The following is a 25,919-nucleotide window of genomic DNA, read 5'->3' as shown; positions in this document are numbered from 1 at the left end:
AACAGCAAGTACTCTGTTAGTGTTAGCAGGCAGCAACCCTGGGACAGCAGCAGCTGGTTTTATTTTTGGTTTTTGTTAAGTGTTTGTAAGTTGAGAACTGCCTGTGTTCAAACAACATGACTTGGGTGGTATGTAAGAACTCCCATAGAAATAATGGATGTGGTACAACTAAAAGGGTAGAAATGAACCATCCTTAACATCAAGTTTTCCAGCAAGTTTTGAAAAGACTTGGGTTTGGATTAATGTTCGGAAGAATCTGGATATGCTATGGGCCATTCACAGTCTCATTTATGTAAAACAAGAGACTTTCTTTGGTTTTAGAGATCCTGTCTTTGACAAATTCTCCTATGGAATAGTGAGGGTTTGTGGAAAGTACTGGTAACATTGGCACATTTGAGCGAATTTATTTTAGAGCTGACCATACTACTTTTTACTCCTTGGTTCTCATAAATTTTTAATTCATCACACAAGCAATATTATATCACAAATACAGAAAAAACACATATTTATCCCACTATCTTCTGTAATCTACCAGTTTGATTTAAAGGTGTTTTTTTTCCCCCTCTCTGGTCTTAGTTCACATACATTTATTTGAAATAGTTATAATGAGTTATAACCTTATTATCGATACTATTCTTTTCCCCCTCAAAATCTTATTATTACAAACATTTCCATTTTGCCAATTTCCATATTTTAGTTTTAATGGCTGCTCAATGTTGATGTAATCTAATATCTACAATATTCTACAAATTTTTTATGTTTGGATATTTGATTTTTTTACCTTTGGGGTGTTTGTTAAAATGTATGAAGATTTTTATTGCCTATTGTCTCCATTTTCACATTGCTTTCCATTTTTTTAAAATAAAAATTACACCAAAGTAAAAATTTTCACTCTGTTGTTGCTTTGGTTTGCAGTTCTGAAATAAGGAGTGTCTTTTCTTTCTTAATTATGTTTCTTGTTTTGAATTGTCTTGTCATATATTATCTGTTACTATAAGGTTTTACTTAATAATTATATTAATTATAAATTGTATACATTCTAAATTACTAATTTTTTCAAATTATTTTTTAATTCTTTATACACTGTATATTTTAATTCTTGATCTTTATACTTATTCCATTTCTCTATGTGACTTAATTTGTGTCTTGTCAATTTTGTGAATTGAATAATTGTAGCTTAATCATGTCTGGATGATCTTTGTTAGTTTCTCCATGTAAAATTTCAAATTTAACTAAAAGTTGAAGCTATGAAGACCATGGTTCTCTGATTTTCATTTTTTATGCCATTTCTGGGTCTACAGTTGGCTAGGTTAGATTATTTTAGAATTATGTGATCTAGAATCACAGGATGGACACACTAGGGGGCAATTAGTTATCATAAGTTTTTACCTTTAATATGTAGAGATGTTAATGTGTATAGATTAAATGTAGATTTACTGACTGAGATTGTAGACAGTAGATGAAAACCATATTGAAGAGTTTCTGAATATGGTGAGTGTCTGGCTGCTAACTTAGGAGATGTATCCAATATCATACTTAAAAAGATAAGATAATAGTTAATGTTTATATTTCTGCAATACTTTATGACACTCTATGTTTGGAAGCAAAAATCTTCATGTATGGCTAAGCATTCATTTGTGACACTACTTTCCAGTGTTTTAATTTTAAAACTTAAGTAGCAATAATGATTTTTAAAATATGTCTTCAAATCACTGGTCATTTGCAAAAATCACCTTAGCAGGTCATTGATGCTTATTTTCTTTGTTGTTTGTTTTGTTCTTCAGAGCGTCAGACTCTATTATATATTTAGGAGATACTTTGTGAATTTACAATGCATTTCAACATTCACTCACTCAATAGTCTTTAAAAATAATAATTTTTAAGTAGTCCAAGTTATCTGATAAATACTTTATATATAATTAGACAGCATTATTTCTATACTGATTTAGAGACAGGAGTTCTATATATATCTTCTAGTGTTTTATACAGGGAAGGGAAAAATAAAATTTAAACCTAATGGAAAATTACTTTCCTTTAAGTAGTTTTGAAAGATAACAAAATATAACAAAATGAACTAAACTGACAAATCTTATCTGAGGCTGTTAAATTGAATATCTCATACCTGAAAACCCTTAAGATGAATCTTGGGGTAGATGAAAACTAAGTGATAATAAATACCCTGACAGTGACAGGTTGGGGTTTTTATGCTCAGTTTTGGTAGAAAGAATAAAGATATTATCCGGTGTTGCTTCTTTTTTGAAGGCTGAGAAAAGACTGTCGCAAACACTGATGATGCATTCAGTTGCTTTGAGTTGGCTTAATTTCATTCAAAAAGAGTATAGGGACAAAAGTCTATATCACATTAGGATTTAGATCTTTTATATACTAATAGGAAATTTATGAATTTTGCCTGTGGGTCATGTTTGGAATGCAATATTATATTTATCTAGTTCTGCATCTACTATATTTTCTCACAGGCTTTATTTTGCCTTTTCAAATTTGGCCCCTTCTTTTTTTTTTTTTTAATTATTTATTATTATTTTTTTTTTTTGGCCAGTCCTGGGCCTTGGACTCAGGGCCTGAGCACTGTCCCTGGCTTCTTCCCGCTCAAGGCTAGCACTCTGCCACTTGAGCCACAGCGCCGCTTCTGGCCGTTTTCTGTATATGTGGTGCTGGGGAATCGAACCTAGGGCCTCGTGTATCCGAGGCAGGCACTCTTGCCACTAGGCTATATCCCCAGCCCCAAATTTGGCCCCTTCTTGTTAAGCACCAATCACCCCCAATTCCTAAGGAAATTTTATTATATTATAATGGAAAGTATATGTGTCACTATAACCTCTTTTGTGTAACACTTTCCCCAAATGTTAGCTATGAAGTTTTCTAGAAGTGATTTTTAGAGGGAAGTACAACGGGGGGGTGGGTAAATCTTATTTAGAAATGATAAGTATAGCGCATAGGAAACAAAGCTAAGTTTTTCACTTGGAAACACTTATCACATACTGCTTAAAACTCAGGAAAATTGAGTTTTTAAGTCTAAAAACTATGCTAAGTCCTAGTTTTATATTGATGTAGAGTTCCATATTCATATTTATCCTGTAGTGAGCGAGCTTGCTATCTTTGGCCTAGTTTGTTCTTATCCTCATTCTGTAGCCTGGGTGCTGACATTCTTCCTGTTTCCTTGTGTATATATTGCCAAAATGACTACTCTTAGGACACTTCCTGTGGAAGAGGTTTTCAGAGATTCCTTGAAAGTAATAATTAGATACTGGGATGTGCTTTAATTTCGAGTATTTCTTCCTTTGTTTTGTTTCATGGTTATTAATAAAGAAAAAGTGAAGTAGATGGGAGAAATGCATATTGTGGACTTTCAGAAGACATAGCTGATGATAGCTAACGTATTAAAAAATGCACTTCAAGGAGTACCACCATAGTTACTACTTTGCCCTTTTGTTTGGTTTCTTTAAACATTGATATCACCTATCAGAATATTGAGTATTGAGAGATCTGAGTCCTGAAAATCCATGAAAGTGTTGTTTTTGAGTTGGTCATCTGTGTAAGTGAAGCACTGTCTTTTATTTCAAAATTCTTGAATTTCCTCTTGACAAAAGCCTTTAAGTCTTCTTGAGCCTGGTAGTATTATTGTTGTTATTAAGTGACATAGATGAGAGGGAAACCAATGATTTAAAGTCTACATTAAACCAATAGCAAGAGCAGATCTCTTGAAAATGTGTTCTTTGTCCTGAAAAAACAGTGACTTCTGAATCACTGAATTGTCTTCAATGGTCAGTTACCCTTTTTATAATATAGTATTGGCAGTTCAGTAAACCCAACGTCTTATGTCTTATGACATTATGTTTCACAGCAGTATTTACTTACTTTTAATAAGGAAGAATATATCAAAAAATCATCTATCACTTTATAGCTACGAGTTTTACAACAAAGGGCCACTTTTAATCCTTCCAAATTAGCTTTAATTAGTAGTTGAGATATTGTATCCGATCTGGTGTGCTCTCCAGCATCTTGTTTCATCACAAGTACTAACCATTTTATTCATCACTTCTTCACTGTCCCTGTGGGATATTGTGGTTGTTGTCATGCAACCAAGAGACTGGAATGCCTGTCCACAAGCAGCTCAGGGTGCTCAGAAAGTCTTGAACATTGTACTATAGGCATTGCACCACTGAAACAGTAACAGGCATGTTGGTGCTGGTCATGTATACATGTTGCTATGGTAAGACAAAAATATAACCTGGAGTACAGCATTTGAAGTTGTCACTCTGAGGAATTATGGTAGCATTAAAATCAGAGAAAGGAAAATTACTGTAAAAATAAAAATCAGTATTGAAAAAGGCCAGTCTCCTTGAGTGGTTGGTTAATAGGTTTAGAAGAATTTGATTTGCTTGAGAAGTTCATTTGATACACATTAGCTAGTCACTTTAAAAATGTTTGGTGAGGCCATATAAATAATACGAAACACAGATGACAAAATAGTATAACATAGTATATATGTTGTATGGTCCCCTTGTTCCATAGAGATTGATGTTTTTGAAGAGTATTTGTCAGAAATTCCGTAGATGTGTTTTGGTGCAAAAATATTCACTGATGGGGCACTCATCTTGAAGGGGAATGCATTCTTTAAGGGAAATGTTACACAGCCCTTATCATTGGTGACATAAACGGATCACTCAGAGCTGACCCGGGTATACCACTGTAAAATGACTTCTTGCCTCTGGGTATTCTTTCTGTATTTCTTAAAAGGGAGATGAATTCTCTTGAGCAGGGACTGTATGTATTTTATTGACTGATTTCAGTATGGACTCATGGGTGTTTGTTTTATTTTTTGGGTTAGCATCCAATGCCATCACTACTTATTTTGTTGCTCATGAACTGCTTTTTAGCATAAAATTTTTATTTTACTGGGCATTCTGGTACTACATGCCCACCTGTATCATCTACCCATTTACCTCTCCCTCTGTACTCTTATACTCCTCTGTCTTGAATTGAGAGATTCAGTTTTGCAGCTCTGGCTAACATGAAGTCCATTTTCAGAATCATGTTTTAATATATGTACTGTGGGTGGAGAAGTGATAATATGAAACTTCTTGTCAGCAGATTGGTGAATTTACCTGAGAAATTGAGACTCAAGAGTTTGGGAACCTGTGACTAGGACCGAAAGCAGATTTTCAGGTAGGACATCAAAGTTGTTTTCTTTAATACCTTTGTATTTGTCTCACAGAAAAAAATTGTTATTTTCTTAAGAGATACAAAATTTTAAAAAAGAGGGGTGACAGAGATACTGAGTTTGTGCTAGGATATCATGATCACTTTCTTTTCCTTTCAGAAGCTTTCCTTAATTAATTCCTAAGCAGTAGGTAATAGCTGAGCTTGGAGAAGACATCCAAGAGCAACTTGCAGTAGTATATCTACTTTTGTAAAAGTATTCTAGGTTAGGGGCTGGGGATATAGCCTAGTGGCAAGAGTGCCTGCCTCGGATACACGAGGCTCTAGGTTCGATTTCCCAGCACCACATATACAGAAAACGGCCAGAAGCGGCGCTGTGGCTCAAGTGGCAGAGTGCTAGCCTTGAGCGGGAAGAAGCCAGGGACAGTGCTCAGGCCCTGAGTCCAAGGCCCAGGACTGGCCAAAAAAAAAAAAAAGTATTCTAGGTTGGATTTTGGTTCTGGAAGTCTATCTGAGAATTATCAGAGTATAAATAAATTTCAATGCGTCATGCCAGAGAAAACACGTTCTAGTTATCATTTATGTTTCATAGTATTTCTGTTAAAGATGGATTGGTTTATATTTTGCACTTCTTATAAACTCCTCTAGATATGATAAGGCCAGAAGCATTTGTGTTTGAAAGAATGGAGATGGGGGAAGGCTCCTAGATCTTAATGGGTTCAAGTTTGGATGTTGCCAAAACAATGTTTGCTAGCTCCTATTATAGGAATCTTATACAGAGTAAGTTAAACAAATAGAGTTTGTGTAGAACAAAATGACAACTGCAAAGCTGAAATAGAAGTAGAATTAATAATATGCAGTAATTCTTACCTCTGCTGTTAGAAGTATAAAAGCAGTGGGATCCTTCTATCTAAACCACAGAGATATTGGCTCCATGGCAACCTCAAGAACCTAGTCTGACAGAGGGTGTGTGTACACAAATGCATTCAAAGCTCGGGGTTGGGAGTGGGGCAGAGGGAGAGGGGGAGAGGGGACTACCTACAGGGTTTTCTATGTGGCTAGAATCAGGCCTTTGTGGAAGGAGCACTGATTAGCGTCCTTGTCAGCTGCCCTCTTATCTTTCCCATTTGCATCCCTGGTCACAAATCACCTACCTCTCCTCCCTCTTTCCCCAGGAAGCAAGAAAAAGCAATTCAGAAATGTTACTGTGAGAAAAACACGCTTTTCCTCTCTTCTCGGAATGTCAGCATAGTTACTGGTTTTCTGGGGGGCCCCTGGGGGCCAGAGTCTCATTCCAGGGAGAGCTGGTAAATTGTAGCCTTCACATACTAAGTGGAGAGGGCTGGTGAATGCTGCCGTCTGCTCTTGGCTCTGTGGGAGGAGCACCATCTATAGGTCTGGCCTTTGCTGCCCTGCTTGCTATTCCAGTGCCATGTGGCTGTGGAGTGAGTGGTGGCTGAAGAAAATAGTGGTGCCCATGTCTCTCAGTCTCTAGGCCTAACTTTCAAATGTTTCTTCTTTCTCTGTGCTCCCCAGCCACATAGGCACCCCTAGCAATCCTATAACCCTTTGCTTCATTTCTTTAGGAGGAAAGACAGCATGCACTGCTTCACTATGTACATGCCCTGCATCTTAGAAATACTAGAACAGCCTGAAAAAGAACTTTCTTTGCTGTGTTCTGGTTCAGCTGACCCAGGAGATAAATAGAAGATTCTGCTCTCTCCTAGTTACTCTGAAAATACATTTTAATAATTTTTTGACCATGTTTGTTCCATCTGAAATTTGAGGTTGAGAATTGATCAACTGGTAGAGGGATTAGGGATTCAAGAGCTAACCTTATTTCATATGCATCTTTACTTTTTCCCTTTACTACTGAACTTTATTCCTCCTCAGTATTTTGGATGACTTTGGCCATAGTAAAAGGAGGTTGTGAGGCTGGGGGTGGGGGGGGGAGAGAGAGAGAGAGAGAGAGAGAGAGAGAGAGAGAGAGAGAGAGAGAGAGAGAGAGAGAGAGAGAGAGAATACTTACACAATAACTGTTTTCAGCTAGTACGTTGAGCTGTTCTTTAGTAGAATCCATAAAGAGAAGTTCCACTTGGAACATTATTTTTGGATTGACTTACAGAAATCGTAAGCAAGTATAACTACTTATGTAACATATTCAATTTATTCATGTAGAATTGTGTTCACTTGTTAATTCACTTGTTTGAATATCTGTGACTTACCTGTTGGCCTGAGCATGCAAAAATCAACAGGTTTAGGTCTGCCCTTGAGAGCTAATGTGAAAGGAAGACTTCGCATTACATCAAGTCACGGCTGCTTTGTGAATTGGGCTACTGGAAAAGGCTGTGCTGGACTTAGCTGTGACATGAAAACCATGCCCCAGCTTTGCTTGAGGGGTTCCATAGAGGAGTGAATGCTTGAGCTGCATCTTGCAGGACAGGGGCCAGAAGGAGGGGCCAGTATTTGACAGCCAGTGAGAGGAAGGGAATTCCAGGAAAATAAAGCCCTGGCACACAGAGACTAGATACAGGGAAAAAAGCAAGGTGCTTTCCTGAATGGACAGTCAATCTTCACATGGCTGATTACAGGGTGGGTGGAGAAAGAGTAGAGTTACAGGAAAAGACCTAGAGAGGCTGGCATGGACCAATTTAAGCACAGCTATGCTATGGTCATGTGTTTGACCTCTATCCTGTAGACAAGGAAGAGAGTCATGCTTGGATTTGCATTTTATACAAATTTTGTAGGCAGAAGAAATTGGAGGAAACCTAAACTGGCCTTGGAAGACAGTGCATGTGCAGTTATAGTGTCCTTCGAAAGAAAAATAAAATATAGGCATGAATGAATGCTGTGATATTAAGAACAGTGTGCATAAGATGGATTCTCCAGCTTGGGAAACAGTGGTGTGTGATTGAGTCAGTTTGAAGGGCAAAGGGAGAGAAAACAGACCCCAGGACTACAGCTTGAGTGATAAAGTGACAGCATTGCCCAGAAGGATTATCAGGAGTAGGCCTGTGAGAAAAGCAATGGTGTACGTTTTATAAATCTATGGTCATGTAAATTCTGGATTTGGGATAAGAAAGACTTGAGTGTCAGGTTTACTTTTCTGACTTTTCCCCTATGTGTTGGTATGTATGTTACTCTCTAGGATCCTTAGTTTCCTGGTTTGTAAAAAGAAAATCATAATTACTAACTTGCAGGCTGATTGTGATAAGTGAAAAAGATAATCTTTATGAAGTTCTTGATTTAAAGATATTCTCTAGTAAAAAAAAATCAAACTGTTTACTGTCACTGGAGGATCTTTAAGAAGGTACTTAGGTTTGGGGCTCAGCAAAGAGGTTAAAAATGCAGGATTTAGAATCAACAGCATGAAAGACAGAGATGATCAGTGGGGCTGAGACCACATGCTCACTCTTTCATTTAGAATCATTTCTGTGAGCAGACATATGTCCTGGAGTCTGTTCATGAATGAAGGAAGCCCTAGTCTTCAAGGGTCTTAGAGTTTACATAGACTGAGAAAGGAATCAAGTGTCTCTCTCTCTTATTTAATTTAATTAATTAATTTATTTTGCCAGTCCTGGGGCTTGGACTTAGGGCCTGAGCACTGTCCCTGGCTTCTTTTTGCTCAAGGCTAGCACTCTGCCACTTGAGCCACAGCGCCACTTCTGGCCGTTTTCTATGTATGTGGTGCTGGGGAATTGAACCCAGGGCTTCATGTATAAGAGGCAAGCACTCTTGCCACTAGGCCATATCCCCAGCCCCAAGTGTCTCTTTTTGAATAAGGAGAGGATCAAGGGAAAAACTTATATATCCAGGTCTCTCTCTCTCTCTCTCTTTCTCTGTGTTAGAAAAGAATGTAGTCAGTTTGAGAAACTTTCACAAAACCAAACAGCAGATTTGTCAAAAGCCAGAATATTATCAGTTTTCTAAGGGCATGTCTCCTGATTTTTTCCAGTCACAATAGAGTTACTATCATCCTGATTAATACTATTTGTCTTAGTTTTGCCTATTTTTTTGTATTTTCTATATAGGAAGTGAGACACTTTATTTTCTTTGGTGTCTGGTTTGTTTCACTCAACAGTATGTTAGATTAATTCATGTTGTTGTGTGTAACAAGCATTCCTTCTCATTGCTGTGTTAAATTCCATTGTATGAATGTAATCTACTCCCTCTGCTATTGATGAGTTTGTGTTATTTTTGGTTTTGGCTCTGACACATGGCGTTTCTATGGATGTTTTTTGCATATAGGCTAGGATTGGAGTTTCTGGATTAGGAGTCTATATGTATTCAACTTGAGTAGTTTCTGCCGTTTGCCTTTTGAAAGTGTGTGTGCCAGCTGTTGCTCCTTCCAATAACACATCTGGAGTCCAACTGTCCCACCCAGCTGTGGTACATTCATTTTTCTCATTTTGATCAAATGATGGTTATTTAAAGATGAAACCTTGTCTATTTTTCTTTTTCTGATGGTTAATAACATTGAGCTGTCCCTTTGCATCTGTTTCTTGGCCATTGGATACTCTTATAAAGTGCCTGTTGAAGCACTTCTAAGCCCCTTGAAGACATTCTAAGAACTATTCTAGATAGGAGTCAGAGAAGTGAGTAGCAGTCATACTTTCTGCCCTTGTGAAGCTTGTAGTTTTGACATCCTTTCAGAAAGCTTCACTGAGCCAAGGAGGTCTGAGATCTACTGGGAATACAGAGGTAGGGGCAAGGGAGAGCAGTTTTACAGAGCTGGTGAGGGGGAAAGGTAGATACCATAAAGGGAACATGAAAATTGAGTAGAATCTTGATGAGGCCAGAGTGCTCTGAGCTCCTGAGAAGTCTAATCTGGGGTAAGAGTACAACTAAGCTTGTGGCTACAGCTGTGCACTGAGGAAGTTTCCTTATTTTATTTTATTGTGATGGTAGATGGTAGTGTTAAAAAGAAAACAAATGCATGTGTCTGGGGGTAGCTGATAATATTAATGAAAATGGGGAACATTTGGTATTGTGGAGGAGTTAGGAGAACGTGCTAAGCAGAGGAGCATTGTGAAACGATAGGGCTAATACTTAGAGGTCTCAACAGAAACAGCTCTGTCTCTAGAGTTGATTTCCTCAGCCACTGTGAATAGGTGGTACAGGAATGCAGTAAGAGATAATTCAAAGTTGAAAGGCTTTTAGGATGGGTGTGAAGAGCAAGGTAATAAATAAGTTGAGATGCTGATGAGAGAAAACATGGAGTTGTTGACAGTGGGTTCTAGACAGAAGGGTAGAAGAAACTTTCATTTAATTTTGTTTAAATCTAGTACATAAAGATGGCACTCTCCCCTGGAACCCAGAGTATAAAGTTTACGTTGATGGCCCTAGCACATTTTCAGTGCTGAATGATGAAAACATCCATAGAAGAGCCATTTACAGGAATGGAGAGATGAAAGTCCTATCACCCAATAGGTAGAGAATATACCTAAGCCATTTGGCTGGAAATAAATTGATAAAGGCTCTTCTAGACTCAGCTTTGAGAATCTTGCTATGCAGCTTCAAGTTGGGGAAGATTCATATGGCATTGGGTACCACTCTATGTCCTTTTGACCAAAAAAATAAAAATAAAGTAAGTAACAGGAAAGGAAAGGGAATCAAAGAAAAAGTGACAACAAAATGAAGTTGATGAGGGTAGGAGAGAAATAAGAAACCCTAAATGAGTCTCTGTAGTTCCTCATTATGAAAAAAGATAAATTCCAATGGATGCTAGATAGAGTTACAACAATGTAAGATGACATGTAATATAAGGTGAAATTGCATAAGGAAAAAAATAAAAGTACTATTTATAACCAGGTAAATTGGTTATAAATTCAATCTTTTTTTTTTTTTTTTTGGCCAGTCCTGGGCCTTGGACTCAGGGTCTGAGCACTGTCCCTGGCTTCTTCCCGCTCAAGGCTAGCACTCTGCCACTTGAGCCACAGCGCCGCTTCTGGCCGTTTTCTGTATATGTGGTGCTGGGGAATCGAACCTAGGGCCCCGTGTATCCGAGGCAGGCACTCTTGCCACTAGGCTATATCCCCAGCCCCATAAATTCAATCTTTTAATATCAAAATTAATGTCAAATGTAATATCAAATTTAAATTGTGATGACTATGCTGTTTGTCATATGTTTTTGGTCATGGAGCAGAACTGTTATAAACAATTAAGTTGGATTATTTTATTTTTTCTTTTGAATATCAGTCATGCCAGTTAATTACCAAGGCAGCTTTCGATTTCTGAGATTTTACGTCTGCTCCTGTGTGGAGGGGTTGGTTGTGAGGAACAAATGAAGTCTGAGAATAGTTATCTGGCATTCATTCAAAGGGAATCACATAATAGCACATGATGAGCACAGGCGGTGGGTGCCAGAGACCCTGTATTCAAATCAGAGCTATGCAGTTTCCTAGCTCTATATTCTAGGGTAAGTTAACTGGGGTTTTCCCCCTTTTCTGCAAATTACAAAGAGTAAAGGTGCCCACCAATAGAAAGGTTCTAATGATAAATTAGTAAATGTAAAGTATTTGCATCTGTGCAGAGTAATGTTGTGCATACTTAATAAATTTTATCCTGAAACCTAACTTCTATAGTCCTGTTTAAAACATGGAAACATAGACCACGAGTAGAGACTTGAACTTGTCAGCTACTTGGCAAGCAGAGATAAGGAGGATCACACTGTTGGATCACAGTGTTGGACCAGCTCCAATAAAAAGTTAGTGAGACTCCATTTCAACAAATAAACTGGGTGTAGTGGTATGTGCTTATCATCCCAGCTATACAGAAGACTGTTGTAGGAAAACTAGGGTCTGAGGTTAGACTGTAGAAAAACATGAGCTCCTAGTTGAGAAATCACTAAAGGAAAAGGGTTGGGATTATGATATAAGTGGAAGAGGGCCTGCCTAGCAAGGAGGAGGCCTCGAGTTCAAACCTCAGCACTGCCCACCCCCCCAAAAAAAAGGATAGGTATATAATTTAATAAAATTATAATTATCTTGAGAAAAATCATTGAGCACTTACTCCTTCCTGAAATCACGTGTTCCATGCTATGAAGTGATGTGGACTCCGACCTCTCAGCTTTGGGAAGTTGTCTTACTGGCCTGATTTCTTTGGGAGATAACAAAGAAGTTAAATGAAACTCTGACTTTCAACCTAAGTGAAAGGTAGTCCATGAAAGACAGAAAGAAATGCTAATAAAAAATCATTTCTTGATATATTATGAAGTATAGCAAATCACACAAGAAAAATGTTTATATTTTTTCAGAGATACATTTAGTGAAGTGGATAGGACTGAAATATATCAGCTAACCTGAACACTTAAGTGATGACTATTTAAAGGTTATGTGATTTAACAGGCAACTGACTTAATCTCTGTCTAGTTTTTCCACTTGAGAAAAAGACTCAGTACCACCTTGCTGGCTTGTCAATTAAATGAGTTGTTTATGAGGATGCTATATGAACTGTAAGATTTTGTACATCTGTGTTGTTTTGTTTTGACTTACATAACCCAACACTTACAGATTTCTGAAGCTTTCTGGCTCACAAATGAACACTTTGAATAATATGCTTTAATAGGATTACGAGAATCTTATTTTCTGTAGAATTACTGCTAGTCTGATAATGGATAGTTAAATTGCTACAGAGATTAGGTGAAAAGAAGAAAGGGGAAATACATGGCTGGCAGGTGAAACAGGGTTGGAAAAGTTTTGGTTGTGACCTAGGGGCACAGTTAATGAGTGAGGACTAGAACTAAACCCAAGGATGGTTCCTGTAGCTCCCAAGCCTTTCCTCTGGCTATTCCTCACTTGAAAAGAGAAGCACAGGGTTTGAAGTCAGACCTCTGCTCTATTAATTACGAGCTACAAATTGGGAAAATTACTAAATCTCTGTGAGCTGGAGTTCTCTCATATGCCAAAGGGAGTGGAGTCAATTACATGGCCAACTTGTATGTGTTGGAGATATATATAAAGCACCTGATCAGCAGGTAGATCTTACACGATTTTTGTTGTTGCTGTGGTCATACATTGGAACACTTAAGGCAGATTGAGTTACATACTTTGTGAACACCAGTACTGATACACCTGATGAAAGCAACTATTTCATTGAGGGGATTCTTGTAGCAGGCTCCAGTCCAAATATATTGAGTCTCTAAAACAACCTGATGCTGTAGGTCTGTTGTTATCCCCACTGAGGCTTGGCAAGTATAACCGCCTTGGCGAAGGTCACCCCAGCAAGTTTGTGATGGAGTAGCTTTATAAATCTGGGTCTTTATGACTCAGATCTTACTTCTCTTGTATCTGGTTTATTTCTATTCCTCCCTGGCCAATATAGGAATATGGGATAATGAATGAAAGAACTGATGGTGTCTTGAAAATTTCTGTATGGGTATTTGCTTTTGGAACAGGCACCACACAAGTCCTGTTGAGACCATTAGAAGGAGTGTGCATCCACCCACTCATAAGTTTTGAGTATGTTATGAAGTCTTTCTGATCTCTGCATTCCCTTTTTGTACAATGGGATAACTATTCTTCTTAAGATGGAGACGAGTATTTAAGTGGAACAGTAACTGCAGGGCCCCATCCTATACTGTCTCTAATCTCTGCTCCCCATTGCCTACTTAAGTAACAGCCTTGTGCTGAGGACACTTAGGTATTGCCTATTATCTTTTTATATTTTTAGCTAATAGAATTCTGTGCTGTTCAACATTCCCATGTTTTCAAGCACCAATACCATATCACAGTATGTATGATTGAGCTCTTCTCATTTGTCTGTTGTATGCATACTGTGTCTGGAAACATGTAGTTAGAACAGAGTCCCTTTAAGAACCACTAGCCATCAGTAAAAATAACCCAGAGCAGCTCAGGTTTCTGCGGGGCTCCAAAGACTCTGCACAGGGTCAAGTTGCTTATTTCTCTGGCTCTGCAACTGAGATGCAGGAAGGGCTTTCTCTGTGCCAACTGGTGTGTGTGTGTGTGTGTGTGTGTGTGTGTGTGTGTGTGTGTGTGTGTATCCTACATTTATCTGGGGGCACTGGGTTTGACTTCTATACCTGTCTTTTGTGTGGAAAGACTCTTGGATGGACTGTTTCACTTTCTTTACTTGACTTCCAGTTTCATCCCAGGACCTGGGTACAAGAGCCAATCTTTTCTTTCTTTCTTTCTTTCTTTCTTTCTTTCTTTCTTTCTTTCTTTCTTTCTTTCTTTCTTTCTTTCTTTCTTTCTTTCTTTTAAATCACCTTTGGTTTTTGTGCTATTTCTTTGAAAACTAGCAGTAAAAATGATATCAAACCCATTAAAACAAGCACCTACTATGCTCAGAATGGCAGAGTAGCACAGGGAGAAAGGCTCATGAGAGGACAACACCTTTATCCCTGGACCCCTGTGCCTGTACATGGTTGTCCGGGCATGTGTTTACTGAGTATGACTAAGGGATCAGATAATAAATGGGTACATAAACAGGGTCTCAAGCTCAATAAAGATGAACTAACAAACAGGATGAGCTTCTCCATTAGGTTCAATATTTTACTAATGGAGGGACAATGAGATGTCATAAGAGGTATTATCTACAGTTTATGGGAAAGGTTGAAGACCCAGAAACAGCTTTACCATCTGGACCTTATTTTAGTGATGCCACTTAATAGGAAAATAATAGTGATTCAAAAGTCTTTATCTGGAAGGAAGATGAGGCCTAGAAAGGTTGTATGACTTACCTGAAGTCATTCAGCTAGTTGAAAGTAGCCCTGCACCCCTCGTTCAGTACACATTGCTGTTCATCATCCTGCATAACCTGCATAAGAGTTGAGATGTTTCCAAACCCCAGTTTCTGTGTCTGTAACTGTGTGTTGTCTGTAACCTTGTCTGTACTATGTGGCTTGACTATATATACTACATGGCATGTCTTATCTTTGCTGTGTGGATCTTCAGCGAGTGTGGGTGAAAATGCCTAAAATTAAAAAAAAATATTTGTATTAAATTGTATACATATGATGAGCTAACAGTATTCTTGTCGGAATACTTGGACAAAGCCTGGCTTCTCTTTTGGAAATGTGAAGCACTAGGAAATCCTAGAGTATGAATGACAAGAGCCAACTTCATAGTTTTATTTGCTAACTCTACTATTGCTTTAATACAATTTTTAGCCTTTTTTGGAGTTGAGCTGAAGACAACTTTAAGAAAAATAGGTGAAGTTGGATGCACTGATTTGTGCCTGTAATCCTAGTGAGAATGAATTAGGAAGGATCTCATTATGAGACCAGAACAGGACAAAATGCTCATGTGACCCCCCATCTCAACAAAAAAACGTTCAGTGTGGTATCATACATCTATCACCACAACTATGGTTGAGACATATAAATAGGATCATGGGTTCGGGCTGGCCCAGGCCCAAAGTAAAATTCTATCTGAAAAATAACTAGAGCAGTCTGGGTACTGGTGTCTCACTCTTGTAATCTTAGCTACTCAAGAGACTGATATATGATATGGTTCGAAGCCAGCTCAGGCAGGAAAGTCCAGTGACTCATCTTCAATTAACTACTAAAAAAGCCAGAAGTGGCTCAATTGGTAGAGTTCTGGCCTTGAGCAGAAAAGTTCAGGGACAGCACCCAGGCTCTCAGGCCGAGTTCAAGCCCGAAGACCAGGTGCGCGCGCACGCGTGCACACACACACACACAAAACAACAACAACACAACAACAGAATAACCAGAACAAAAACTGCTGGACATGTAGCTCAAGTGGTAGAGTACCTTCCTAGTAAATTTGTGGCTGTTAAGTTTAAACCTCAATATTGTCAAAACAAAACAAACAAGCAGCAGAACACCAGAATGTAGGCAAATGTACTTTGAGAACTGAAAAACAGAGAATGAAAGCAAATCATTATATCAAATGCTGTTAAGGGTTATTGAACCATGTCCATATGTAACACACACAGTATATAATTAAATAGACAGGTGAGCTAGGGATTGTACACTTCAGGTAATGACTATAATGAACAAGTGAGTCTCTTTATTGGAGTTTACAAATGAAAGTATAATCATTCCTGTACTTATTTTAAAATTCATCTTTTAAAAATTGAGATATAATCCAAATTAGTAAGCAATTGCTATTACTTACCATTGCTATTGCTTATATTTATAGGCGTTTATTTTCTATAGCATAGTAGGTAGAGATTCAAATGCTGTTTTCATGAATGTTTATAGTTACATCATTTGCACTAGTGTTTATATGCTTGGTTTATCTAATTTGATTATTATGATCTCATTTGATTACTGTAGAGTAGTTGTAATTAGTATTACCATTGTTAGAGAGGAGGTCCAATGATTTTTTTCAGACATCATAGAAAATAAATGGCAGAATTTAGATTTGAGAGGTAGAACTGAGGTTTGGCCCCAAATCATTTGCATTTGCTACTGTAATCTATGTCTGCATGTTATGTTGGGATTCATCCAGCATGAATACTCTATTGGATAAATGGAAAGCAAGCTTGTTTCTATTCTTCTTGAATTTACAGGTTTAGTAAAGATGCATAGCCAAGTGCATTTGTATGGAGAGACATATAATGTATTAACTTTGTATATAAAGTAAATAAAGTTTTAGAAGAGCTTATGGGAGGTAGATAATCTTATTATCTTTTAGTAGTTTTGGGGCTAAATCTCTGTAGCTAAAATAGAGTAAATTTGTGTTGGAAGCAAAAATGCTCATAAGGAGCAGTATCTTTATAGTGTAGTACTTTAATCTGCTTTAGGTTGGGAATATGAGAGTGAAGTAGAAGGCTATTTCTTTCATTTTTAATACATGCAAAATATTTATTAGCATAGTATTCTGTTAGTGACACAGGAGACTGTGTTAGTTTGAATTTGTCACTGTGATCATATTTGCTCATGGGGGCTGTCAGGGCAGGGAGGACCTGGTAGAACAAAACAGATCACCTTCTGGTGACCAGGAAGCAGAGAGAAGGGAAGGGGTTAGGAGAGTATGTCTGCAATATTGTTACTGTAATATTTTCTTCTTTTTCCCCTTTCATTCCATCTGGGCCCATTATCCTCAGATGATGCCACCCACATTTAGGGTGTGTCTTCTCCCCTTAGTTAATCCTCTCAGGAAATTCCTACACAGACACACCCACAGTGTGCTTTACTAATCTCCTGAGTCTTTTAATCCAATCAAATTGACAATTAAGATTAGCTGTTACAAGGATGCACTTAAGTGTGGCTTCTAAAGAGCCTAATGTTACAAAAGGATTTATTTTTCCTTTATTTCCTTTTTGCTATATTGAATATATGCCCACACCTAACCCCAATTTGTTCCATGTAGTTAAGTAATCATACATTTATTGACTAGTCATTTTTTTCTGTTTCTAAAGATAAAACAACTACTTTCTAAAATACACTTTAGTAATTTTTCATTTTAAGCAGTGCTTTAACCTCTGTATTATAGTAGACACTGGAAGAAATATTTTACAGGCTTAAATAACCCTAATGATAGCATATACTTTTTCTTTTTGAAAACTTTATTGTAAGGGTGATGAACAGAGGGGTGATTACAGTTACCTAAATAAAATGATGAGTACGTTTCTTGTTGAACATTGTTACCCCCTCCCTCATTTTCTCCAACTTTCCCTCCCCCCAAGCTGTAAAGTTTATTTCCAACATAAGTATCTTGTGAATATCTTGTGAGCTCTTGTATTGGTTAACCCTTTGTCCTTTGCCTCACCATTTTTATATTCTCCTTCCCTTCCCCAGTTTGGATAAACATATATACATGACACAGGGTACCAAAATTACAACCAAAGGAAAACAGTGGCAAACCAAATGCAAAAAAATACGAAGGAAAAGGAAATAACTTCACATAGTACATTAATAACAAAACCAGACCCCCCCCCAAAAAAACAACAACCCTCTTGTTTTGATATTTTGGAATTCATGTCAATTAGCATCATTTCATATGGTCATGTGTACCTAGCTATTGAGCTAGTGTGATCCTTTGCTACAACTATCCTAGACATATACTGAAGTGCCAGACTTTGAAGTCAGGTCCCACTTTACCACGTGAACCTGAGATAAGCAGGCCCTGTGAGCAGACCCAGGACAAGCCCATTAGGGCCCAGTCGGTCTAGAACTCTAACCGCTGGGAATGCTTAACTCTAACTGCCCCCAGAATGCATCGAGCCCTGAGCCAATCAGCTTTGTACCCGTAATCTTGCTTGCTTGAACACCTGATTGTTGTAACTTTGTCTTTTGCCTTTATAAACTCTGTGTAATCGCAGCTGGAGGCTCTCCCTCCTAACCTCTGCTGTGTCAGTAGGAAGGACAAGGCCTGAGTTGCTTAAATAAAGCCTTACCTTGCTTTTGCATTTCGGAATGTCTGAGTCTCGGTGGTCTTCTTGGTGGTGGTCTTGCAATTTGGCACAACAATACTGATTATTACAAATGAGGGAAACCATATAACCTATGTTTCTTTGGGTCTGGCTTACTTTACTTAATATGATTTTTTTCCAGGTCTTTCCATTTCCTTATGAATAGGGCAATGCCATTCTTTCTGATGGAAGCATGTTGTATATATATACCATTCATCTACTGAGGGACATCTGGATTGGTTCCATATCTTAGCTCTGGTAAATAATGATACAGTGAACAGAGTTGCAGCATAGTTTCTAATCTGGGAAAGGTAGTCCTATTTAAAATAAAGCAGAACAAAAATTTTATCAATTGTTTTGCTGATAGTTAATTTAACAGGCATGGAATTAATAAAATCAGGAATGCTGATGGAAGTAATTTTGTATGGAACTTAATCTATGTACTCTGGGCTGATAGTTAATCTTTCTATGAAATTTGAAATGATCTCAGCATTGGAGACTGGCATTGGTTTAAATGATCTGAGGATCTTCAGTTTAGACATGAGCAAGTACAGACCACCGTGACTGAAGGCAGTCAAATATGTGAAGCAGGGTGACGTCTGATTATTTCTGGGTGTCTTGGCTCATTTTGTGCGATTTAAAAAGCATGTGCTTCTGGGAAATTAGTGAAACCTTTTTGGTTCAGCACTTTCTTTTTTATTTGGCAAAGGTGTCGTATTACATTGTCTTTTTAATTTTCTTTTTCTGTTTGGTTCTATTGCTCACTGAAGAAAATAAATAGTGAAGTCCTATGAAATGAAAGAGATTCTGAATTCACTTTGCTTTGTGAGCTCACATTTTATCTCGGGACTTAACGGCTGATGAGTTGCTGATTGGGACTGCAGTCTTTACCATTGGTTTGGTGGAGGAGATAGACGTGTGTTTCTTCAAAATTGCTTCAGTGATGCTCACCTTGGGGCCTCAGCAAATACTTCCAGTTAGATTCTTTTAAACTAGGTCACATACTGTTGACACATATGCACAGGGAGAGAAACGTGAATACTTGGTGAAATCTTAGTCCTAAAAATAATTTTCACCTGTATTTTTAGCAGTGTTATCATACTTGAGGAAAGTGATATAGAACCTACCAATACAGGAAGAAAAAAAAAAGGTCATCTTATTAACTGTTGCTGGAGAAGTACCTTCTACACGAAAGCCCTAAGTACACCTGTCCAAAATTGCAGTAATGTTGCTAAAAAGTTTTTGCCAGTTGTGTAGACAAGATGGTTAATAACAGTAAATATTGAGATAGCCAAGTCCACTACAAGTATTCTGTGGCTAATAATGAACAGAGTGACAATGAAATCTGTCCATTATTAGGGAAGGATTGGTAATTAAGGCTATTAAATAGGTCATTGCAAGCAAGGGAAGATTTGAAGTCCCACACAGAATCTGGGCTCTGTAATCTCCATTATCATTTGTGTCGACATATTTGCTTAAAGGAGTCAGGGAAGGGAACATTTTTAGATATTCAAATAGAAAAATGAGCCCAAATTCAGCCTTTTGTGATCTAAAGTTCTGTGAAGGACTTGCTTTGTAGGGTAGCTGTGCATATGTTTGAGTGGGAGGAAAAATATAGCAGATGACTTGAAAACTATTAAAATTGTTACTCATGTAAAAAGTTATTTTCCTCATTAAAAAAAAAACAAAAACCCAAACCTAACAACCCAGAATTTGAGTCTCAGTGAATATCTTACCCATCTTCTTACTTGCTCAGTTAAAATATTTTTACATAGCATTTTGTTGATGGCCTCATTCATTTGTTCATTCACTTGTTAGTTGAGCAGCAGTACTAGTACTGCTTAAACTATGCAAGATTTTGTATGTAATAAGTATATGTAATATATATGATTATTATCTTTTAAATGTTCCATCAATTCATAAAAATATAACTGCAGATACAGTGGGCAAAATGTGTCAGCTTCTTGAGTGAAAATTAGAATTAAATTTTAATTAAAAGCATATTTTCAGAAGAACCATAGATGCTGTATGTGTTACTTTCCTGACATTTCTTTGGAAACTAAACAAAACTGGATTTCTCTAGTCCGATTAAGTAGTATTCATGTTTGGGGAGGAAGCACATATATTAACAACAATTTTAAAAAATGGAACTATTACATGAAGGAGAATGAGAGTAAGATAAACAATCGTGGCATTTTATAAGAGAGTTGGAGGTACCGTCTCATGCTTGTAAAGCTGTGCTCACATTTACTAAACAGCTTGTTATTGTGGGAGCTTATTTAAACCGACGATTTGTGGTTATGTCTGTTGAAGAGCTTAAACTTCCACTCTCTCCAACCACTTAGCTGCTTTAGCACGTTGACTTCAGGTCTCTTGTAAGAAAGTCTAAATGTAGGCTGTTGAATAATCCCTCTGAGGGCCCTGTAACTATTTTTAAGCCTGGATATGCGTCATCAGTGGGTATTTTCTCTGGTGACTGGCTTACATCAGGTCTCCTACCATACATTCTATCAGTGAGTGACTTATGATTGATGGGAAGGAGCCCACTGGCTGTTGTTTAGCTTTATCTGACCTCAGCGAATGGACAACAGGAATTTCCAGGCTGTTAAATTCTCTGAATGCTTCAAGACAGGGACTCACCGCGTTGATTAAAGCAGGTAGTAAGTGATATTATTCACCAGCGATGAAGGGGGAGGGACAAGAGAAGAAGAGGGAGGGAAGTGGGAGGGGAAGAAGGGGGAATTCCTTTTGTGAACAGCGGCAGTTCTGGCTTAGCTTGTTCCTTAGCCCTTCTCTGTGGCTGCATAAGCAGAAAGGTGCTTTTTCTGGACCCACGAAAGTAAACAGTCAGAACCTTGCCTTGTGGCTGGCATGGGGCAACTCTATGGATGGGAAGAGCTGTCTTTAATTTTCGTATCAGCTTGATTGATCCACAAGCAGCTGGACATTTCAGTTATGACCATGACCAGAGGTTTTAAATGTAAATATGTTCAGCAGTTATGAGGAGGAATTCTGCTCTGTCTTTAACCTAGCTATGTATGGGTTATGTATCCGGAGGTTAAATTAACCTGCACCTGATTTTGCTATGCTTCAGGGAGGATAGCAGAGCATTTGTATATGGAAATGATTATAATTCATGCACATAAATGTTTTCTCTTTTTTTCTCTTTTCTTCACTTCCCTCATACACGAGTGCAAAAAGGTTTCTGATTGTCACTTGCATGCAAACAGCTGTTTGCTCTCTTCTAAACTTTTCCCCTAGTTTGTCTTCCCCACTTCTCTTTCCCTCTCCACTTTCTCTTCTCTCTCTCTCCCTCCCTCCCCCCTTCTCTCTGTCATTCTGTGGTGCTCCTTTGTTTGCAAAGTGATTCTTGACTTGATGAGTTAAGGGAGATGGTGCTGAACAGATGAGGTGAAGTTGCCCTCTTGAATCTAGGAACTGTGGGCTATGTATATTTACAGGCTACTTTTCACTAATTATTTTCTTTACATATCATTTAGAAAAAATTAAAACAATGCTTTAGGGGAGTGCAGTTTTCTTCACTTAGGAAATATTTGGTTTTATGGTCTTTCAAGACTATGTCATAAGAAAATTTATTGATTTTTGCTTACCAATTTTATTCTTCTTCAAACAAGGACACTTGTACTGTATTCCTGCGATTACTTGCTATTTTAACTGATTACCTAATGGTTTGCCTCTTAGGAACCAAATAATGAGATAATCTTAAAGTCTACTACCTTCAAACAGATGTGTGTGGGGTACAAAAAGCCCTAATGGAAAGTGTTTCTTATTTCTGCCTGTTTTGCCTCAGACAGTTCCATTAAGTGATCATGGGCATTTCATAACTATTTTCACAGCCTTGCTTAAAGTGAGCTTTCCTAATGGCACAGATCCAATACCTGTCAAGTCGTGTTGTTTCATTTAAAATTCAAATGACTTGAAGGAGAAAGAAAAAAAAAGTGTCACTGTAAACCTCACCTACAAGAAAACTTTTCTTTCCTCTTGAAAACTTGCATCTAGAATAAGTAGGATGACTCATGACAAGCAATTTATAATTTGAAGATTGTGAAGGATTGAAATCCAAAACTCTAGGAGTTTTGAGTCATGGGTAGTATAATGACATAGGCCTTTAGAATGCATCCACTTAGAAGGAAATAATAAAAATATGGGGGAGCTTTGTTGTTTATGTTTCTTTCATTGTGTGTCCCACAGAGGCCATTGGGGACTGGCTTCACTTCTTTAAGAGAATCATTATGTGGGAGATGCGTTTGGGGGTTAGCTCAGATGCTTGCATTCTTCTTTGCCTTATATTGTAGGGGATGTTATTAAGAGCTATAAAATTCTTACCCTCTTAAAAAAATGAATGTATGCTTTTATGTGGAGGAGTGTGGGGGTAGAGCCAAACATGTTGGATGGTTATGTATTCTTCATTAAAAATATATTTCACACAAGATTATAGTTTGTGTGGGAGGAAAATAGCTGCTTGTCTGTTGATTGCATTGTGCTTATTCCCTATAAGAACTATTTGAGTTTAGGCAGGATAACCTCATTTGGATAATCTGATGACTGCCTCTGTTCAGAGAAAAGAATATAATTTCAAAGCTGCGTGCTGATGGCTAACAGTAATTGCTCTCTTTTTTGGCAGAGCTTAACATGGAATCTGCTTTTGGATTTCTGCAACGAAATATGCGAATATTGCTTTCCCAGTTTTTATTTCTCCTCGTCTCTCTTTTTTTCTCTCCATGTGCAGAGATTTTTGTAATTTTCAGGATTGTGAAACTCCAAAGGTGTAAGATCTGATGGTACCAGTATATAGTGATGTTGTAAACCTGGCTTAGAGCAAAATCTTGACTAGGAGTGAAGCCTTGTTGCTGAGCAGATCCCACACTATGAGCAGATTCCACTGTGCACTTGGTTTCCTTGGAGACCCTTTAATTACTTATGGAAGATAAGTCTGTTTGAGTGTTGGATATTTATAAGTATTTCTTCTATCAACAGGCACATCAGCTCATGGAGTTTTGGTTAACTTGTGGTTCTTGGCTGGAGGTAAAGCTCAGTGGTAGAGAACATGGAGGGCCTAGGTTCAATCCAACAAAAACAAAATTAACAAAAGAAACAATAAAAATGGTCCTTGGACTAAGGTTCCTGGGCTTCTGCGAGACCCCTGCAAGCAACAAAAGCCGGCCTCAGTCGTAGAGTATTGAGGAACTATGGTACTTAGTTTTACTTTCTTATAGGCACCTTACCTAGCATTTCATAAGTTAAATAGATAAGCCCTCAAAAGTACTTACAGTTATGATGTTACCCAACTGACAATGCCGGAATCATTGGATGAACCACTTAAGAAACTCCTCCCAGAGGCTATAACTATTTTATATGTTAAGTGATTCTTACACATTTCCCCTGTCATTAATAAATTAATAGTGTTGAAGGACTCTTTAATTTTATGAATTCTTCTTTGGTGATTCAAGTTTTAAGATACTTCCAGTTTTACTGCGGGCATTGTACAGAGGAGGAATTGGTGGCCTAACAAACAGATTGGCCCTATATGTGAAATTACATATTAATAACCATAGCAGTGAAAGGACAGTCTCAGTTCATTGGATCTTATCTGCTGGGGCTTAGGTGAGGAAAAGCTCTGACCTCATATGTCTGATGTCAGGAGTGTGCTTGGTGGCTTCTGGGCAAAGTCCTTCTGCAGCCCTGATAATGGTAACAAACTCTGATAATTCGTTGGGGCAATGTTTTCAGCTCTTGACTGTGCTGTCTTAATCTCCCCGTGGCAGAGGTTGGCAGAGGCTCTCAGTGACTGATGCGTAGATCCAGGAGGAGATACTCAGATTTCTACAACAAGATGTCATCATTCTAGTCAGCAGGATTAGAAGCTTCTGCCGAATGGAATGGCAGCTTTAAGGAAGGACTTTCACAGGGCAGGCAACTGGGAGCTCAGGATAAGATGCAAATCTCTGGGTAGGCAGGGTACATAGAGATAAATGTGCTCTATTGAAAGTATCTTGTTCTTTGCTATTCACTTTGAAGAAGATAAATTTTCTATAACAGAAAGAACTTGGTGGCTCTAACTGTCCTAAGAGCTGAAAGCAGGACTAGAGAGGCCTTATTTTCGACGATGGATGATGTAACTGCAGTCCAAGCATTTTCACCAGAGGCATTCTTGTGACTTCACTATAGTTCAGTGACACCATCTGCTTGCCTTCAAACCAGAGGAATCACAGGAATATCCTCCAATCCAGTCCCACGTGTAGGGGAATTCTTGCTGGGTCTCAAAGCAAGTGCTGTGATTATCTGTGCTGGTACCAACCAGAATTCACTTGCTACACTTAAAAAAATGTTCTCCTCCCCAAACCTTTAGATTTTTTTCTTTTACTATATATTAAAAAAAATTCATGACATGGAGATTTGCAGATACTTAACTAACAAATTGCCCACAAATGCCTCATTTCCTATAAAATCATAGCCTGACTCCTGTGTGAACTAAGGAAGGCCATATTTAAAATTGGTTCCATCTGTTGTTTAGATTAGTTTTATATGCATGAGGAGGTATACATAAAGCCACATGGTATAGTCCAATAAAGAATTTTATCTTCCTCCTGAGCGGATACATTTAAGAATGTCCAGGAATGTATAGTACCAACTATGAAAAAGAATATAAGCATTTTCACTGTAAAACATAAGCTAAAACTGCCTTAAAGAAATGTTCAATGGGAAAGTACTGATAGATGATGTCTTAAGCTTGGTCCAAATTGAGTGCTAGCAGTATCTAGAATGATTTGCATTGTACACAGTAGTTCAAAGAATTGAGAGGACAGGAAAGGCTTAACATGACCGTGAAGCAGATGGGGGTGTTGGGGATATGATGGTGACTTGAGTTGTTTTTGGCCAATGAGAGGTAGGAAGAGCTCAAGGTAGAGTTCAGTGGTAGCTGTCAAATGAGTTAAAGCCACGTGGATCAGCAGGGCAGGTGGGGTCTTAGAACTATAGGTCAGTTTTCTCCATTTGTAATGAAGTGTTGAAGCAATCCTTCTTTTATGTGTAAGACTGTATGAAAGGAAAGCACCAAAAGCCTCTAGCATTGCAAAGCTCCAGGCTCTAGAGAACCTGGATTTTTAAAGGCCAGTAATGATCCCTGAGAAGAGAGGCTTCTTTGTTGTCTATGTAGGACACATTGGTGACTCTGGTGGCAGAGGCTTGCCTGTCAGTCCCATTGAGGCTCAGCTGTCCCCACTGGGAGGGTCTGATTCCTCTCTGACCTTTGTTCCTTCTCCCCCCAGTTATTATTCAGGCTTTACCTCTTTGGGTAGGGTTCAAGTTGTAGGAATGTTGGTAGGAGCATATTGGAATTGGGTCCTGGTGAGAATACACGTTTGAAATGCTTTGAC

At 38.1% G+C, this 25,919-nt stretch overlaps 1 protein-coding gene across 7 annotated transcripts in view; it reads left to right on the top strand.

The window, feature by feature from the left end:
• Hivep2 (HIVEP zinc finger 2) overlaps positions 1–25,919 on the top strand; it is a 186,284-nt gene that overhangs the window by 36,374 nt on the left and 123,991 nt on the right. For 3 of the 7 annotated variants that reach the window (XM_048354205.1, XM_048354206.1, XM_048354207.1), the window contains exon 2: positions 5,113–5,187. The exons of 1 other annotated variant lie outside the window; for it this stretch is intronic. The gene's annotated coding sequence lies outside the window, so the exon portion shown is untranslated. Of the gene's footprint in view, positions 1–2,792; positions 5,188–18,685; positions 21,180–25,919 lie in introns of those variants that run through there. 3 more of the 7 variants (XM_048354204.1, XM_048354210.1, XM_048354209.1) reach the window with 2 other exon arrangements.

This window comes from Perognathus longimembris, chromosome 9 (genome assembly GCF_023159225.1).
Source record: "Perognathus longimembris pacificus isolate PPM17 chromosome 9, ASM2315922v1, whole genome shotgun sequence".
NCBI classification, from domain to species: domain Eukaryota; kingdom Metazoa; phylum Chordata; class Mammalia; order Rodentia; family Heteromyidae; genus Perognathus; species Perognathus longimembris.
This window is presented reverse-complemented; position numbering and strand designations above follow the sequence as displayed.